The sequence below is a fragment of the Gopherus evgoodei genome, chromosome 1 (assembly GCF_007399415.2).
Source record: "Gopherus evgoodei ecotype Sinaloan lineage chromosome 1, rGopEvg1_v1.p, whole genome shotgun sequence".
Classification (NCBI taxonomy): domain Eukaryota; kingdom Metazoa; phylum Chordata; order Testudines; family Testudinidae; genus Gopherus; species Gopherus evgoodei.
In genome coordinates this window covers 257,910,929-257,928,993 of record NC_044322.1, presented here as the reverse complement: position 1 = coordinate 257,928,993, position 18,065 = coordinate 257,910,929, and the positions used below count along the sequence as shown (strand labels likewise).

The 18,065-nt window shown below is 42.8% G+C and overlaps 1 protein-coding gene across 3 annotated transcripts in view; it reads right to left on the bottom strand.

The window, feature by feature from the left end:
• CHRM2 (cholinergic receptor muscarinic 2) overlaps positions 1-18,065 on the bottom strand; it is a 192,364-nt gene that overhangs the window by 169,387 nt on the left and 4,912 nt on the right. For 2 of the 3 annotated variants that reach the window (XR_003997926.1, XR_003997927.1), the window contains exons 1-2: positions 17,016-17,642; positions 921-1,053 (exon numbers count right to left, since the gene is read on the bottom strand). The gene's annotated coding sequence lies outside the window, so the exon portion shown is untranslated. Of the gene's footprint in view, positions 1-920; positions 1,054-17,015; positions 17,643-18,065 lie in introns of those variants that run through there. The other variant, XM_030543820.1, reaches the window with a different exon arrangement.

The window sequence follows — 18,065 nt, the reverse complement described above, 5'->3', positions numbered from 1 at the left end:
TTGCCAGCTGTGGAGGAATGGATTAGACTCCTTCTGAAACTCACTGAAGCTGTCCTTTAACTAGCCAGAGGAGTTTACTGTTGAGCAACTGGAGGCCTCCTCTCAGATCATGATGACAGAAAAACTACAGCAGACCAAGAGATAACAGTCTCTAAAATGTGTGCCTTTCTGTGCTCCAAACAGGACTATAGTCCCTACTGTTGTTTAGGGAGATTGACGTCCTGCAAATCGGAGCTCAAAGAGTAGTGAAGTCAGAGCAGGATGCATACGCACACTCACTAACTGCCCTGTGGCAGAACTGAGCTCTGCAGAAGGGAGCAGAGGATTAAACAATACACAGGAGAGAGAGTTAGTGTGACAACTGCAGAGTGGGTCTACGTAACCTGTGAAATAACTAATCATTGCAAAATAAAGGATAATCATCACGTCTTAGCACTGCAGTGCAGGAACCCAGCTTCACGGCAGTGCACTATGGGCTGAAGAGATGGAAAGCTAATTAATGCAACAACAAAAACAACTCTCTGTGATCCCCAAAGCACAGGTCTGAGTGAACTCTCAAAATAAGTAATTGGTTCCTTATTTTACTCATTCTCTCTCTTTCCTGGCTAGGTGCTAAACTGCATATTTCCCTTTCATCCTGTCTTTCATGTTTTTATTTCACCTGCTTGATTTAGTGAAGCAAGAAGAGAGAAATAAAACACTGGTACTGAGCTCCAGCTATGTAATTAAAAAAAAAAAGCTGGATGTAGGCTGCTCAAATTTCTTCCTCACTCTCATTGCTTCTTATATTCAAAACTAACAAGGTGCAAGGGAAATAAGTCCACAAAAAATGCTTGGGGGGGCAGGGGGAGTTGGGCTCTTCCTTCATCCCACCCACCAACCTCGTTTGAATTAAAGTTGAACCAAAACTTTTTACCTACCCGGAGGTGGGTTCAGGGGCCTGGGCTCCTGCTGCAACCGTCAGGGACAACAATGGCATCTAAGCAGTGCGAGGAATGAAGGCAATGCAGCTCCGCTATGCTGCCGAACTGTAGATGCTTACGATGCCATCATCTGTAGTGAGGAAACACAGCATTCTGAACATGGGTCCCGGTTGCTGGCAAGTGAAGGAGGAACTGATATTTCAACCATCCTTTCAAAATAAAAAGTCAGTCACTATCCAAATCCCAGCCATGAAAAATTTCTAAATTTTGGATGGATGTGGGGTGTCAGACTATCTGAATCTAGGTCCACATTTTGCAAATCAGTCAGAGATTTCTGATGAGCTAAACCAAAGTCCTGAACACCCTCAATGTAAAAAGGTTTTGAAAAACTAAACCCTTGATCCACAATAACCTGTGTCTTTATAACAGCCAAACCAACCCCTCATCACAGGGCAACAGCATATTTGAACCTACAACTGATCAGAAGCACTCTAGCACTTGAGCAAAGGATGAAATCTCTGCTCTAATGAAGTCAATGGCAAAACTCCACTGCATGTATATAACACATTGTATAGTGGCTTACAAACACATGACCAAACATTTCGAGGTTCAGAGTTTTGTCTTGCTGAGGCCGTTTCTTATCATATATTTCTCTGTAATTTTTTACATCTATACTTTGTGTGAGTACTAGAGTTGAATCCTGCTATGAGGTGTTGAGTGCCTCCTAGGAACATGCTCAGCTCCCACTGAAGTCTATGGGCCTATCTTGCTCTCTTTAAGTCAATGGGAGCTTTCCCACTGATTTCAACAGAGCAGGATATGACCAGATGGAAGCTGAGAGCACTCAGCACTATCCACACTGATCAATGTCTCACAAAAATGGATGTTTAGTAATTTTTTGTACTGATTTTAATGCTTTTCACTTCACTCATTACCCAGCTAAGCTTTGAAAAATCCTGTCCTTTTCCTTCTCCCCATCTCCATCTCTCAGAAGAGAATGTCATTCAACTATCTGTCAGAAGAACACAGTTTTCTTGTTCCACTCACAGTGGCCTGTAATAACAACATTTTATCACCTGCCTGCAAAGTTCCCACTAGCTTCTGAAACCCACAAAAATCAGCACTGCACCCGGAACAGGATGGCCTGCTAATCTCTGCACAGTGGGCCTGATTTTCCACCGCTTTGCACCCTGGGTAGTCATCTACACCTGTGCAAAGTGGGGATAAAATGCTATCACATCGGAATGGCAGCATGTCACATCCACTTCGCACAGCTGTGAATGACTCAAGAGGCAAGGCCATGGGAGCAGGGCCCATGTTGCTGTTACCAATTTATATTTAAAAGGCTGTGGCCAAAATTTTCAGAAACTTGTGCCTAAAGTTACACATCTAAATCCATACTTAACTAACTAAAACGTAGCCTGATTTTCAGAAATGCTGGACATCCCAAGGTCTCCTTTCAAACCAGTAGGAGCTGCTAGGGGGTTCAGTCCTTTGGAAAGTCAGGCCATTGATTTAGGTCCCTAAATATGAACTTAGAGAAGTCTAACTGTAGACATTTTTTTTAAAAAATTGGCCTCCATTTATTTCAGAGCCTTTCAGTTCCTTTTTTTCACTCAGGATTATTCAAAATTTTAAATTGATATGAATATACTGTACAGAACAGTCCTGAACAAGCCAAGTAATGACTGTGATTCACACAGGACCAATGATGGCCAATTTGGCAGGACACTAGCCTAGATAGCTTCCTAATGACCTCCTGTCCCACTACCTGGAGATATTACATGCGTCAGCAATGCAGCAATCATTTTAAAAAAGCACTATCCATCGTGTTTTCGGCTTTGCTTTTTATTTAATAAGTTTGAGCTTTAAAATAAAAAAAAAAAAAAGACCTGCTAAGTCCAAATCCTAATGCCAGTTTACATAGCAATATGGGGTGCATGACCTCAAGCAGGCTGCATCGACTTGCTACACAAGAGACCATTTCTCCTTCTGCAGTTGGGAGAGGAGGATCTTATGCAAATGAGCAGAACTCCCTGAGCAACCACCTGCCACTTTTGCAGCATGTTAAGGTCTCTCACAACAGCAGTCCATGCACTCCTCGCATTTCTGGGTTGCGGGGACTGCTTAGTCATGCTTCACACAGATAGCAGGATGCTAAAAGGAGGGCAGGGAGGAGGCAAGCCTCTGCTGCCCCCCACCCTCACTCTCTTTACACTGATTCATGGATATTCCAAGGCAAGAGGATCAACATGTAAGTTATAGGGCTCTGTGGAATGTGGTGGTGCAGCATCATAGATCAGATTGCAGTATTAGGCCTATAGACAGTGAAAGGCCAGACCACATACTGGAGTTGGCAGTGGGGTACTGCACTGATTCTCCTGGAACCCACAAGTGTGTTATGATTTTCCCTCTGTTCCAAGTGAACAGGTTCTAGATAAAAAAAAAAGATTTTATACTTATTTCACTGAGGGGCAAGAGGTTAATTAAATTGCTTTCAAAATTTCTTGTACTTCTTTTGCTGACCTCCCACCCAAGGATGACAGCAAGTATCTGACTTGCTGCCAGATTAACGCTAATGCCACTGCAGAGCGCTGTCAGAGGAGCACACAGTCACCTACACAAATATATATACTCATTCAAGCATGGGAACTGAGACAGTACCCCTAGAAGTGAATAGAAAGATTCTCATTGTCTCCAGTGAGACTTGGAGCAGGTCTATAGTGCACAACTGTTTTTTATAAGGAATAAATGAGAAATGTTTTAAAAGTTACTTTATTGTTTATTTATAGAGGTCCAAACCAAGCTCCGAGCCACACTGCACAGGGCACTGCATGAGACATTTCCTGCCTCTAGGAGACTACAATCTAAATAGGCAGGATAGACATAGTATGTGAGAAAGGGAACATTATTATTCACAATTTACAGCTGGGAAACTGAGGCGTCGGGTGATCACATGACTAGCCCATAGGAAATTTGTGACAGAGCCAGGAATTGAACCCATATCTCCAAAGTCTTAATCAAGTGCCTTAACCATCCTGAGTCATTTTAACTAGCCTTCTTTCCATTTTCCCACTTACTAAATTGTTAAGAACCTTTAAAGAAACCTATCTGGTACGTCAATTGCCAAAGTCACGGTGCCAAAGAGCGACACTGTTTGTGGATTTTCTTAGGCCAAATAGTTTACATCAACCTGCGTCTCATCACTGAAAGCATGTTCGCTGACTCTTTCCTGAGGTGAGAAATTCACTCATTTTCTCCAAGCAGGATACATCAAAGCATTGTTGTTTTTTCTTGCTTGCTTCCTTCCACTTTTATATTCTTATTTCCTTGCATTTATTGCTTCACAATTTTAAAATTAATAATAGGTAGGATGTCCCTCATAAAGGAGCTTCTCCTGATGTCAAAACCTCTTGGTAAAGTCCTCTACGTTCCCTCCCCATGTATAAATTGTCAAAATGACTTGCAGATACATTCTCATTAAAAGGAGGGTTTGATAACAGCGAGCCCTTCACTGGTTGTTTCCCTCTAATGGAAGAAGTGTTTGTTATCATAGATGTCGGAAACAAAGTGGTACCTGCTCTAACTTCCTCCTGTCCTATCACTGTACAGCTCACTTGCATGAGGTACATGTTTGGGTGGAAGGAAAAGTTATCACAAGTGAGATACCCAATGTATATCCTCCCTGTTGGGGCCTAAGCACATGCCCTCCACTGACTGAAAGGTGTGAAATTGTCAGACTAAATATGGAACATAGCTTGGTGGTGGCCATCTCTTTCGTGTCACTCATGTTCACCAGCCAGGAAGTCATGTTTCAAAATAGAAAAGTGAACTTAGTGCTGGTGAAAGATGCCAGAGCGACAGATCTGGAGACCCAAGCCTTCGATTTAGCCACCAAGCAGAATGGGAAACAACAGGGCAAGCTTCTCCCACACCTGTCCCTTTCCCCTAAAGCTTTTCTTCCCTTAAAAACAATCACTCCAGGTCATGGTTAAGTTCATTCAATGAGAGGTTCATTGTCTGCACTCATTCTGTCCTCAGCCACACTGCCAAAGCAGGGCCTGAGTCACTACTGTCTTGCACCTTGTATAGTACGAAAGCAAGTATAAGACACTATGGGGTGAATTCTCCCTCATGGCAGAACTTTGTAAGAAGATGGGGCTGTCAGAAAGTTGGTTGTGGTTCCCCCAGCCTGTGCCACTTGGTCTTGGCATGAATTAGAGAAGGTGAGGAACTATTCTAACTTACTCCAATGATACAAGGTTACCGAGTGACTTTAAATACCTTTCAACCAGTAGAAGATAGCAGTAGCACAGCTGCACTTTGACATGCACCTACCCCATCCCTGTCCCTACCTCATCCCTAACATCAGGATTCAAAAAAAATTTCTTGGTGCCTCTGAAAGGGTTTCATTCACTGCAAGTGTAGCTCCTTGTGTCTAGGAATTATCTCTTGCAGCATCTGGCACCTCTTTCTCTTGATAGTTTATGCTGATCCCTCTCTCAGCTCCTTCTTCATGACTCAGCCTCCAGCCAGATCATATATAGTGCCTCCTACTTCTGGGATAAAGTCCCAGCCAGCCAGCTGTTTGTATGCCATCTCAGGCAGCCTTCTGTTCCAACACCTAGGAACCTAATTCTGCTCAGCCTCAGGCTCTGGTGCTGTTTCTCTGGGCTCTTTCCTACCCCATCTTCTCTAGGTTTACTTCTGGAGCTTCCTCTGCTCCCATTAACTATTTTCCCCTTCTTGACCTTTTGTAAGACTGCTTCATTCAGCTCATGGCCAGGCTTTACTCTAACCCTTGATCTCCTACTTGTCCCTGGCCAACTCCCTTTCCATCTGGGGAGTAACTGCAGACCTCCTCCCTGCAGCACCTTCCTGCTCTCACTTCCTGGCTTAATAGTCCTAGCCCAGCTCCTTGCCAAGCTAGGATTCATCTGTCATAAGGCCCTATCAATGCGTGGTTCCCCTCTGGCTGCAGCATCTAAGGTTAACTGACCCCACACATTAACACATTCAGGGCTTGGGTGGAGGCGGACACCCCATCGCAGTGTCTTGGACGGTTCTTTCTTGGAACAACTAGTCCTAGAGTACACAAAAGGAGAGGCTATTCAAGAGCTGGCTCGAGAAATAACTGTAGTTGAGCCACAACTGAGTAAAGACCACAATATAAATGAGTTTATCATCCTGAGGGCAGGAGTCATTCCAAAAATTAGCTCAGTGACACTACATTTAAAAAGTGGGGTTTAAAAAAATAAATAATAAAAGAGTAAGCTAATTAAAGACCCTAGAGTCAAAAATAATTAAAATATTTTGACTCAAAGTCGGGCTGCTTACGCATACCATTTTTGAGTCAGAGAAGGCACGAATGCACCAAACAGAAAGGAATGAGAAAAGCAAGAAGAAGAAGAAAAAGTGCTTAGTTAAATGGCAAGGTTCAAGAGCTTATTTGAGCCAAAGGAGTAACTTCCATGAAATGGTTTTCCTGTCCTGTTAATATTTTTGAGTTTTTGAACTTTTTCTCAACCCACATTGGAATAAAAGTCATAAATCTCAAAAATATTTGTGAACCAAAAATTTTTTTTTTTTCATTTTAAGTCAATAAAAAACAGGATTTTCTTCAGTAATTTTGTAATGTTTTACTTTGATTTTCATCTTTTTCCTTGTTAAATATTTAGTTCCAGCCTACTTAGCTTAAATTTCAAAATGAAGAGTCATTTTGAACTGAAAAAAAAAACATGATTTTTTTTATTGTCAAAATGAAACATTGCAACAATTTCAAAACTTTTTTCTCTATCTTTTTTCAAGTCAGGAAATTTGTCTAACCCATGCCTCCTTTGCAAAAAGTTTCAGTTTTGACAAATTGGCATTTCTGATGAACAAATGATTTGTTGAAAAAAATTCTAGCCAGCTCTCTCTCAGATATTCAAGTGTTAAAAAGGAAAAACTGATAAACTAAATAGCATCACTGTAGCAAAAACTGAATGGTTGTACATCCCAGAGTTTGGGAGGCATTTAAAAATGAAGTCGCTGGGCTGATAACAAAAATATGACAAAGAGTCCTGTGGCATCTTATAGACTAACAGACATATTGGAGCATGAGCTTTCGTGGGTGAATACCCACTTGGTGAGATGCAAAAATATGCACTCTCTCATTGAAGTCAGATATGCTGTAGAAGGACTGCAGGACGGCAACCATTGTACCTGTGTTTAGGAAAGGCTGATTCTAGGAATTATAAATCAGAGAATCTAACTTCATTACCAGCTAAATTGGTTGAAACAACGGTCAAAAATAGAATGATAAAACACCTACATGAAAACCAAATGAGAGAAACAAACCAGCACAGCTTTTATAAAAGAAAAATATGTCTCTTGTATCTGTTAGAATTGTTTGAACACAATCAACAAGATCACAGATAAAGGAGAACTGGCTGATAAAATTTGTTTGAACTTTCAAAAATCTTTGATAAAGTCCCTCCCAAGAAGGTATTAAGGAAACTAAGAAGTCATGGGGTGAGAGGTAAAGTATGATCCTGAATTAGAAATTGGTTAAGAGATGAAAACAAAGACTACACATGAATGGTCTATTTTCAACCAGATAGGAGATTAACAATAGAGTGCCCCATGGTTCTATACTAGAAACAATACTGTTTGTTTATTAATCATCTGGAAAAGTGAGAGAACAGTAAGGTTGCAAAATTTACAGATACAATTATTTGGGTTAAACAAGACTAGAGGAGACTGAGGAATTTTAGAGGAAACTAAACAAGCTAGGTGAATGGGCAACTACAATATCAAATTAAATGCTGTGTGGACTGGTAAAAGATGTTGCACATTGGAAGGAATAATGTGAAATATTTCACACCTTACTGCTTTCTAAATTACGTGGGACTGCTCAGAAAAAAAGACCTGGGCATCATTGTTGACATTCACTTAAAAACTCTGCTAGAGGTACAACAGCGGGAAAAAAAACAAAATAAATGTTAGGATATTTAATGAATGGAATGGAGAGTAATACTGAAAATCTGATGTCATTAAATAAATCAATGTTACTCCCTCACCTGGGACACTATAGTCACCACATCTCCAAAAAAAAAAGAGTATAGAAGAAAGAGAGAGAAATGATTAGAAACCTGGAAAAACTTCCATCTGAAGAGTGACTGGAAAGACTGTGACTGTTTAGTTGAGAAAGGAAAAAAGAAAAGGAGACATGATAGAGATAAATTAAACAACTCTCCTATTTGCCCTTTCTCATAACACATGAGAATGTAGCAACAATCAGAGGCAACACATTTAAAATGGATTAAAAGTTTTGGTTTGGGTGTTTTGGTTGTTGTTTTTTTTTTTTTTAATAGAACACATAATTGACCTGCTGAACTCATCACCACATGATATTACTGAGGCCAAGAGCGTAATGGGAGTTAGAACAGGATTAACTGCTAATATGGATAATGAGAATACCCAAAGTAACATTACAATGGATAAGGGGTTTTGTTTGGTTGGAGGTTTTTTTAGAAGGGATATGAATCCTCGTTTTCCTAAGGGATAAATCAGCCAGTAACTGATTTAGTTATTAGTTATCAGCCAGTTTCTTATTAAGAAGAAATTTTCCTTATGGGCAAGTTACTGCATAATTGGCTATGGTGGTGTTTCTTGCACCTCCCTTGGAAACATCTGCTATTAGCCACTGTCACAGACAAGATACTGGACAAGATCAATCAGCAATCTGATCTACTGTTGCAGTTCCTATGTTCCCTGACTGGACGACTGAAGACGTTTGACTAAGAGACTAATGAATCATTATTACAAATAATGCGCTTCCAGTTAATTATCACTGCTAAATTCATGAAACGCTTGAGATGAATGCAGAGGAATGCAAATCTTTGGTCACCCTATACTCACAAACAATTAATAACATAACTTCGCAAATAACAGTGGCATGAACTTGCCATATTTATTCATTAAAATATTTGTGAAATATCTTTACGACATGACCAGTTCTAATTCTAAGTGATAGGGTGGCCTAATGAGAGGAATCTCCAGTCCCTATTCTCTGTATTATGTTCCTGTGGAAATTAACTGGCTAAATATGAATTAGACGGATTACGAAAAAGGAACATTAGAAAACCTATTGTAAAGCTTGAGGGGAAAATTCATTAGTATCTAGATCAGAAGAATATACAGCTTCTGACTGGGCAGAACGTCATTTCTTTCATGGTCAAGATGTGCTGTTTTTCATTTTTCACAAGAAGAAATAGATTTACAAAGATGAAGGGCCATATCCTCAGATGATGTAAATCAGCATAGCTTCACTGAAGTCAAGGGAGCAATACCCATTCACGCCTGCTGAAGATTGAACCCAAAGAAATTAGAGAATGGGGAGATCTTTTTTTCTGAGTTTGTTTTTAACAAATCATTTTATTTTTTCTGTGTGTCAAGGAGGGCTTTTCACAATAGTTCAAGACTAGCTAGACTATTTAGGGCATTGTATCTAACTCCCTGTCTGTGCAGGAATTTTATCTATCTGCAATTTCTCCACTGCTTTTCAAAAAGTTTGTCGCAAACTCTGAGAGGTGCTAGGAGCTGCAATTGCTCATCACCTTTTGTGCTTTAGTCACTATTAAAGATGTCTAATTGCTATCATTATTAGAGCTTTTCCATCCCACTAATCATGTCCATTATCACACTGTTTTCTCTTTAGTGGGAGCAAGCTCCCAAGAGCTGTTTAGTAAGTAGTTGTCAAAATCTCAGCATATCCTAATGAAGTTTCTTCAAGAAAATGTTACTATTAAAAGGCAAATTCTAAGCTAAAATCCATTGGCATAAATCAGGAGTAATTCCATTAAAAACAGTGGAGTTTCTCCTGATTTGCATAAGTGGAATGTAATTAAGATAAAAATCTAGCCCATAGATCCAAATACGTTGCTACGTGGCAAGGATTCAGGACAGCATCTAGTCAAAAGAAAAACAGAGGGACAGATCCTCAACTCTATTACCTTGCTGAGGATCTCACTCTGAGTGATGATTTGGTTTATTTTACCCTTATCATATTCTTGAAAATGAACATATGGCAGCACATGCACTATTGGGACCACTGGATAGATATGGTTTATTAGCAAGCATACTCTATAAAGTGCTTGATAAAAACAAGATGAAATTTGGTGCACATTGACCCCGTCCTCTCTGGTCTTAAAATCACGCTACTGGTGGAGATAATAATGATAGTGACCTGAGAAGAGGCATCTGTTTGGAACCAATGCTCATCTGCAGCACTGTCTGCATGGGACACAAGCAGTGTTAGGCACAAAGATACAGCACTAAAGGTAATGCTGCAAAACTTGTCTGCCAACAGCTTCCTACACCCACTAAAAAGTATCTTTAAACCTGAGCAAGGAGAATAGATGGCAGAGACCCTGGGAGAAGGTCTTTTTAATCCAACTCTTAGGACTGACTTCATTTCTTAATTCTTCTGGGTTGTGTCAATGGAACTGGTGCTGGAAATGGGGAGTACAGTGACACAAGCCATTTATCACCCTCATTCTGCTGGGAATCCAGAGCTAAATGGTGCAGCCCAAAGGCACGCGTGGTTTGTCTGGGAAGTGGTGGGGCTAGGACAGTCAGGTAGCTGATTCATTACATCTCCTGGGCACCTCCCATCTAAGAAATGGTATGGAGGCCTAGACAAAACTGTAAATTGTCTTTACCAGACAGACAGGATTTCCTGGGGCAGATGGAAGAAATACTCAGTGGTTTAATTCCCCTCAGGTACAGCTGTTTTCACAGGTATGGAGGAGAGAGGAAATTTGCAACTTTGTGCCCATGGGAGTGAATCTGCCTCTTCTCTTATTTTTTACTAGGGTTTGAAAATACCACCATCTGATTTTAGCGTTTAATACCACAAGCATTTGAAAAACAACACCTTTGCCCTCCACCAGGCTGGATCTAGGCTTGAATGATGCCTCTTGACCTTCCTTAGCCTGATTACTGTTACCCACTGATGCCCACACAGGTACACCATCTACAAAGCATATATGATAAGGCCAACATCTTCAAAAGCCTTCAGTAATTGTATGTGCCTTAGCACCTTTGAGAATTAGGCCCATAGTATCTCAAGTTGGAAAGAAAACAGCTAGGCTTCCAAAGTTAGTGAATAAAAGGCTAATATAGACCCTCTCCACCAGCTCCAATTATTGCTTCTCTGGAGTTGTACAATCAATTTAGAATTTGATGCCTTAACCTGCAAGACCATAAAGTGAGATTAGCTGGGTTTTTAGAGTATTCACTGAAGAGGAAAGAACTCATTGGAAACAGACAACAGATGGAGACAAACCTACCTTATTTTGTTTTCTTGCCCTTTTCCCCCTGGACTATAGAGGAATCAGACAGTAGTCTCAAATGTCTCCAGGTTTATCTTCATGCCACACAAATTCAACGCTCTCCCTATTTATTATAGTGAATAGTTCATAGCAGAAATTTTGAATCAGAAAACTGGGGGTATAGAAAACATCACAAAAGATGACCAAATAAACCCCACTGTTCTCTACACTAATGTTTTTTATCTGGCATGTTTGGGGTATTCTACCCATATTAGGGCCTGGACAGACTATGAAGTACAAAGCTGGAGCAAAGTGGGCAAGATGTAAATGAGAAGGGATAGGTATTGCCCTGACTGGGATTCTAAGAACAGTTGGTGCTTGATATTGTTTTCATCTTCAAATCACTTTGCAAGCATTAACCATTATAATGCACCTATCCCACTTGGTATGTGTGTTCTTTATTATTAACTCCACTTTAGCTAGGGAAACTGAGGCAAAGAAGCTAAGTGTACCATGTGAGTCTGTGTCAGAGCCAGGACTGGAACGGGCTTGCCCTTCTGTACTCAGAGCACCTTACTGCTGCATCTGCTGCTATACTGTAATGGCAGTTACAAAGATTAAAGTGGTCTACAGAATCCTGTGGAGCGCGGGTGGACAGACCTGAGGTGGGGAGGACAGCCAAAGACCTAGCTCTGGAAGTAAGACAAGTGCAAGAAATTGTGCAGCATGAGCAATAGCTCAAGGATCAGCTGTGAGACGGAACAGAAAAGACTTCGTAGAAAATGATCGGAATCTCTTACCTTTGAGACATCCATAGAACAAAGTATTTAAAGCTTTTGGTTTCTTTCTGGATTAGGTTCAACATATGAAGGTAGCTGAGTAACCAAGCTATGACTTTCCCCTTCCTTGTGGGGACCAGCCTCTTATAAAGGAGGAGGGGAAATTGACGTTTCCCCCCTCATCCTCTCCCATTTTCCTCAAGACATAACCATACTCTACCAAATGTCCAAGGAAGGCAGACATCAGGAGAAGTTGTCGGCTACACATCCCATAGAGATTGAGAAGACACCTCCTTCCTTTTCCCGAACACCTGAGTTCAGTTTCACCCGTGCCTCCTTCTCACCCACCCAGTTTGCGCATCCCATCGGAAGTGCTTAACCTCGTTAGAAATCAGACACGTGAACTTAAAATGCCTGCGGTAGGTTAGTTCTGAAAGCACCACTAGGTGCCCGTCTCGTCTACCACCTACTTCGGGAGGTCAGTTCCCGGAGCGGATTTGACCAAGGGCCGCTTCCCACTCTCCAGCGATGTTCTCCTAGCCTTTCTCGGGCACTAGAGGGCGCTGCCATTTGAGACTCTGCGAACTTCCTTCCGATTCGGTTTCACCTAACTTGAACTCAGAGAGGTCTTGATCCTTGGGGGCAGAGGATCTGTTTCATTACGACTGAGCTTGCCGTGTTTCCTGTGTCGTATTGCTATGGAAACAGCACCAAGAAAGAGCATGATGTATGTAGGTCATAATATCAATGAAGATGAGAAAGTTGGGGCGGGTTGGGGTAACTGTCTGGGATTCTATCAGTGGAATGGGTGCTGGCAACTCTCACATCAGACACTTGTAAAGGGAATAGGAACAGCAAACCTGAAACAGGCGGAATGATTCAGACACATTGAGCAATAGAGACCCATAAAGGGCACATGGAGACCCATACCAGAGTGGGGGGGAGGGGGATGAACAGCAGGCGCTAAAATTGTCCATAGTTCTTAGAGATTCCTTGTCACACAATAAGACGACTTAGCTTATCCCCCTTCACGGATATTGGTCCCACGCACACCGCTTCCAACACACGCACTGGTACCTAAACTGTACTCTGGTAAAAGCAACACTTTTGGTTTAGGAAGGTAGCTCTCACTCTATGCAGATAGCAAAGGTACAATGTCTTGAGCAAATAGCCTTTGATTATGACTGTGGCATTGACCCGGAGAAAGCAGTGAACCGACGGGTTTTTGACCCCCTCCCATCTTTCTCCAAAGTAATGGAACAAACAGAAAACGAGGCAACCCAAACTGAACTCGAACCTATTTTAAGTACTAATAGACCAGCCTAGCTGCTGACTGCAATGCAGAACTTCCAGGTAGGTCTTGGGCAGGGCGGAATGGGCCAGCTTTCCTGCACCTGAGATTGCCCATTGGCTCAGCCCAGAACATGCTTTCGTGATCCAGCGTGAGAGTACAAACTGCTGTTAAAGCACAAACTGCAAGCAAGTGTTAAGAGATCGGGGGGGGGGGGAGCTGAGCCAAACATAACAAAGAGTTGCCTAAATAAGAGAGGAAAGCATTCACTGATCAGCATCATAAGGTTTATACATGTGTCATCGGAGTGGTGTGTGTCATATACCACAAGATTGAGGTAGGGAACACAGCTAAAATTACAGGCTTTGTAATGCCATAAAAGCGTACCGCGTGCCTACTTTTTAGATCAAATGTTAACTTCCCATTCCCCCCTCCCCCTCAGCTGCAAGTTCAGAATGTCAGTCGGGGGGCAGCCCCCTGGCCTCTGCATTTCAGAGCAGAGATGAGGGACAGCTTCTAAGGAAGGAGGCTGAAATAGGGACTGCTTTCTGCTTCTCTCTGCAAAACCACCCCTCACTGGCAAGCCACAGCAAGGAGAGAGTCCTAGTGCGAAGAGATTGCCGACAGGGACATACTCCCCCAGTCGAGAAAGAGAACTCCATTCCCTTAATCGAACCTGATCAGAGGAAGTCATAGAGGAAGGGTGGAGGGGAGAAAAGCTACTTAGAGATAGCCTGAAGGGGAGATATATTATTTATGACCTTATTCCTCTTTATAATTTGCGAAATTAGGGCCTGATCCAAAGCCCACTGAAATAAATGGAAAAACTTCCACTGGCTTCAGTGAGTGTTGGGTCAGACCCTTATAAAATAATCCTGCCGGCCTCTTTAGATGAGACACTTTAACACTCCTGGTGCTGGCTCTCATGCCACCATGAATTGGTGTGCTGTGATATGACACGGACACAGTCACTCCCTTGCAAGACAGAGAGCATCTAGTTATCTGTCAGAAAAACACTATGTCCCGATGGAACCTGCTCTTTAGTCTTCTGTACGAATTCACACACCCAGGGAAGTCTAACCTTGTCAGTTACATAATAGTTGTCTCATTAATATCAAGCTCCTTTAAAGTCTTTAATTTGCTTGAACAGCAAAGGGAAGAGGAAGGGAGGCCAGAGGGAGAAAGGTTTGTGATGGCTGTAGGACGGCAACCAACATAGGCCAGGAAAATGTGCCCCCAAACTAAGAATTTTAGCATGCCTCTTTTGCACCTCCTTGAGACCTGTGCAATAGTCCCACAGGCTCTGATAGGGGAAGGGGAGCAATTCGACTACAGCGGAATGAAGTTTAAATTGGTTTTGAGTCCGTATGTGTCTGATTTACAGCACCCATAATGCGGCTAGTTCCCCTTTAAACTTGTAAAGTGTGAGCTCTACAGTTTGATTTCGTTTTCAGGGTTGTCTCATCATACCTCCACCGACACCAGTACCCCTGCCTCCTTGGTGTAGCTTTCCTTGTGGGAAGCATCTCGGAGAGAACTGACTTTTCGGTGCCTACAGAAAAGCATGTGTGCAGCAGGCAAAAACAGAAATAGAGCTTTTTTTTTTTTTTTTACACATGGAGCAGGGATTTCCTATTGCGGCAGCCCGAGCACAAAAACACCCCCTCCACCCAGTGCAGCAGCCTCATCTTAGGGCTGCTACAGCATTTGCACAACTGGGCTTTATGACGAAGATGACCCGGGGGACTTGATGACGGGCATAAAAGAAGAAACCGAGGAATCTTTACAACAGTGACAAATCGATGTTTACATTTAAACAGGTGGCAGGAGCGTAAGTGTATGTGTGTGTCTTAGGGCTGGGGAAGGAGTGGGCAACTACCTGATAGATGAGCCAGAGAGACAAACAGAAGCTCGGGCAGCTGTTATTTCAGAGGTGGATTTTCCCCAGAATTCCGGGTCTGAGACCCTACTCCCTTGTGATATGCATATATCTCCAGATACTGTGTAGTCACAATAAACACAAAAGGACATGGTCAGAGACAGCCTATTCGGAACATAGGGGCGAAATCTTCCTAACCAAACTCTAACCCATTGATTTCAATGGGATCGGTCCCCTGGGTCTAAGACACGAGGATCCGACCCCAGAGCATTCATCCCCTGACACCTCATCATTTTGATGGCTTCTAACTCTCCTCATATATAAAAAACCATCCGAAGGGTGCATATGCTTGTGAGTGGTGCAGTGCTGTGCAAAGAAGTAATGTTCAGATGGGAATGGAAAGTGCCTATGAACGACCGTAGTATGGCTGGTGTGACTTCAGACTCTGCATGTATACACTCTGCATTAGCATTACAGCTGTGCTATTAGGTTGTTTCTCTCTCCCCCCCCCCCGTTGTGTAGATTCCCATCCCAATCCTGCCTTTGATGTGACCCATCACAGTATTCGAGACAAAGAGGCACATTTAGAACGCAAAGATCCTGGGCCTGATCCTCAGCTGAGATAAATCATCACCCCATTGATTTCAATTTGTGTTCCTCGATTTACACCAGCTGAGGAGCCGTAATACTGAGTATTTCTGGTGAGTCGCTCCTGTGGTTTGGGATCCCACATACCGTTTCCCGCAATCACATCTTCGCCTTTTGGACGTGCCTTCCTCTCTTCCTCCCACTGTTATGAAAGTTTCAAAGATAACATCTGCCTCAAGTAACCTAAGTGTCAACAGCTCCAAGCACCCAACTCTTCCTCCCCCGGTCCCCGCCCCGCTCTTTGGGGCATTTCGGCCGCGCTGTAAGCGCAAATCACTAGTTGGAGCCCGACGAAGGGAAACTAAGGACAGGCTCAGCGGCTATCACCGAGGCTGGGGCGTAAATTAACTGTACGATCGTCTTCCCTACCCCCAGCGCTTGCGTTTTAAAAAGCCCTCCCGTCCTGAGCGTTACAGTGATCACAGCTGTATTTCAGCCAGCGAGGTAACAGACTGTCCCTATCACGGTTTGTGCCGCCTCATGTTCCGAACCCCGGTTTGAGGCAAGGGCCTGTCAGGGATCACCTCTTCTTCCCACCCGCTCCCCTACCAGTGCCTGGCAAATATTTGCTACCTTCTTTTAACTATCATCGGTAAATACAGTGTCCTGCGGTATTAAAGCAAAATTCCTTTGATGAGAGAGAGCAGGCGGGACCATTCCTTAGCAGGTAACATCTCTCAGAAGTGGAGAAATAAACATGTCACGTCTCTAGGCAGGAGTGACACAGAGCCCAGAAAATGCCATGCTCCGTTGGAATGCAGCAGTCACATTGAAAAGCCGTGGATACTTCTTAAAACAAACGAGGGAGTCTGCAGTCAGCGTCCCGCTCCTCTCTTTCACTGCAAAACCATTTTAGCCTGGTTTCTAGGGTTATTTCTATAATGATAATTCAGAACAGATCTGGTTGATTCAATTGCTTTCCGTTATCCCCCTAACTACTACCCCCTTGTCGCCCTCCCCATGCCGATCCATTTAGTAAAAGTTTCCTTTTGCCAAATCAGATTTTCTACTGGTAAACAAAATGCAAGGCTCAATGATTTTTAAGATCCTTGCGCGGGCTTTCTTAATAACAGCAGCAGCTGAATACCAAGTCAGCCCAACGAGGACACATGAAATAAATAAATAAAAAAAAAAAAGACAGAAAAGACCAAGTAACAGCCACCAGAAAGGTATCCTTACCTGTAATGCAATCACGAGAAGTTGCATCCCAGGCGATTTACTGGGAAGGGCGATTGGGAAGTCCACCCAGCCCTGGAAGCAGAGAGCAGACTGCACACAGTCAGAGTCCAGTGGCAGGCTCTTTATCTTTCCTTTCCATATCTTCGACAGGGGAGGGGGGAAGAGACAGATTAGTCGGTGCTGTGATACTGGGGGAAAGAACACCCGTTTGAAAGCGTTTGGGCAAGAGGTGGTATTGTCCGCACCGATCGAGTTTGTCACACACACAAACACATACCCGCTCAGCGGCGTCTGGCACTTGACAGCCTCTGCCTCAGCTCAAGTTTAATTGCTTTTAAAAAATAGAGAGCAACAGTGCTATCAAACCGGGCTCAACCGTTTAGACAAGACTCGGCGAATTAAAAATAGCAGAGGCTGGGGCTCATAAGCGGGTTGGTAATAATTCGTTCTTCCCCCTAACGCTCCTGGAGCCACAAGTACCGGCTGGGAAGAAGCGCCTCGGTGAACTTCTCTGTTATATTTCCTTGTTAGCACGGGAGTTAGAATCTTCAGGCAGCTCCCCTTGGGCCGTGTGTGTTCGATTAGCTGCAAGGGGCAGGCAGTTTCTGCAGAGAACATTTACCATTTTATTTCAATATGACAGGATTAGTTGCTGTTGAAGGCTGTCCTCCAATAAGATCAGCACTGCTTTCTGATTTGGTAGCTTCACTGAATAGAAATTACTGCTTCTTGTTATCTCCCTCTCCCCCTCTCCCTCATCAGAAGTCTTTATCTACAATTTGCACATCAGAACCGATTTTTTTCAATTACCTTTCCCTCCTCCCCACATACAACACCCCTTCTTTATTTCTGGTTGCTCTTGCAATCCCCTGATAGCTGTAAATCTCATTCAATGTATAGCGGAAAAGGAGATCTTGCTTATAGATTATTGCAATCATGTGTCTCTGTGCATTAAAGGGGGGAAATGTTATTACACTAAATCCAGTTTAGTTTTTTTTTAACAGATTATTGTGCTGAAATATTCATGGGATGTTGTTTCCTTGGCACAAT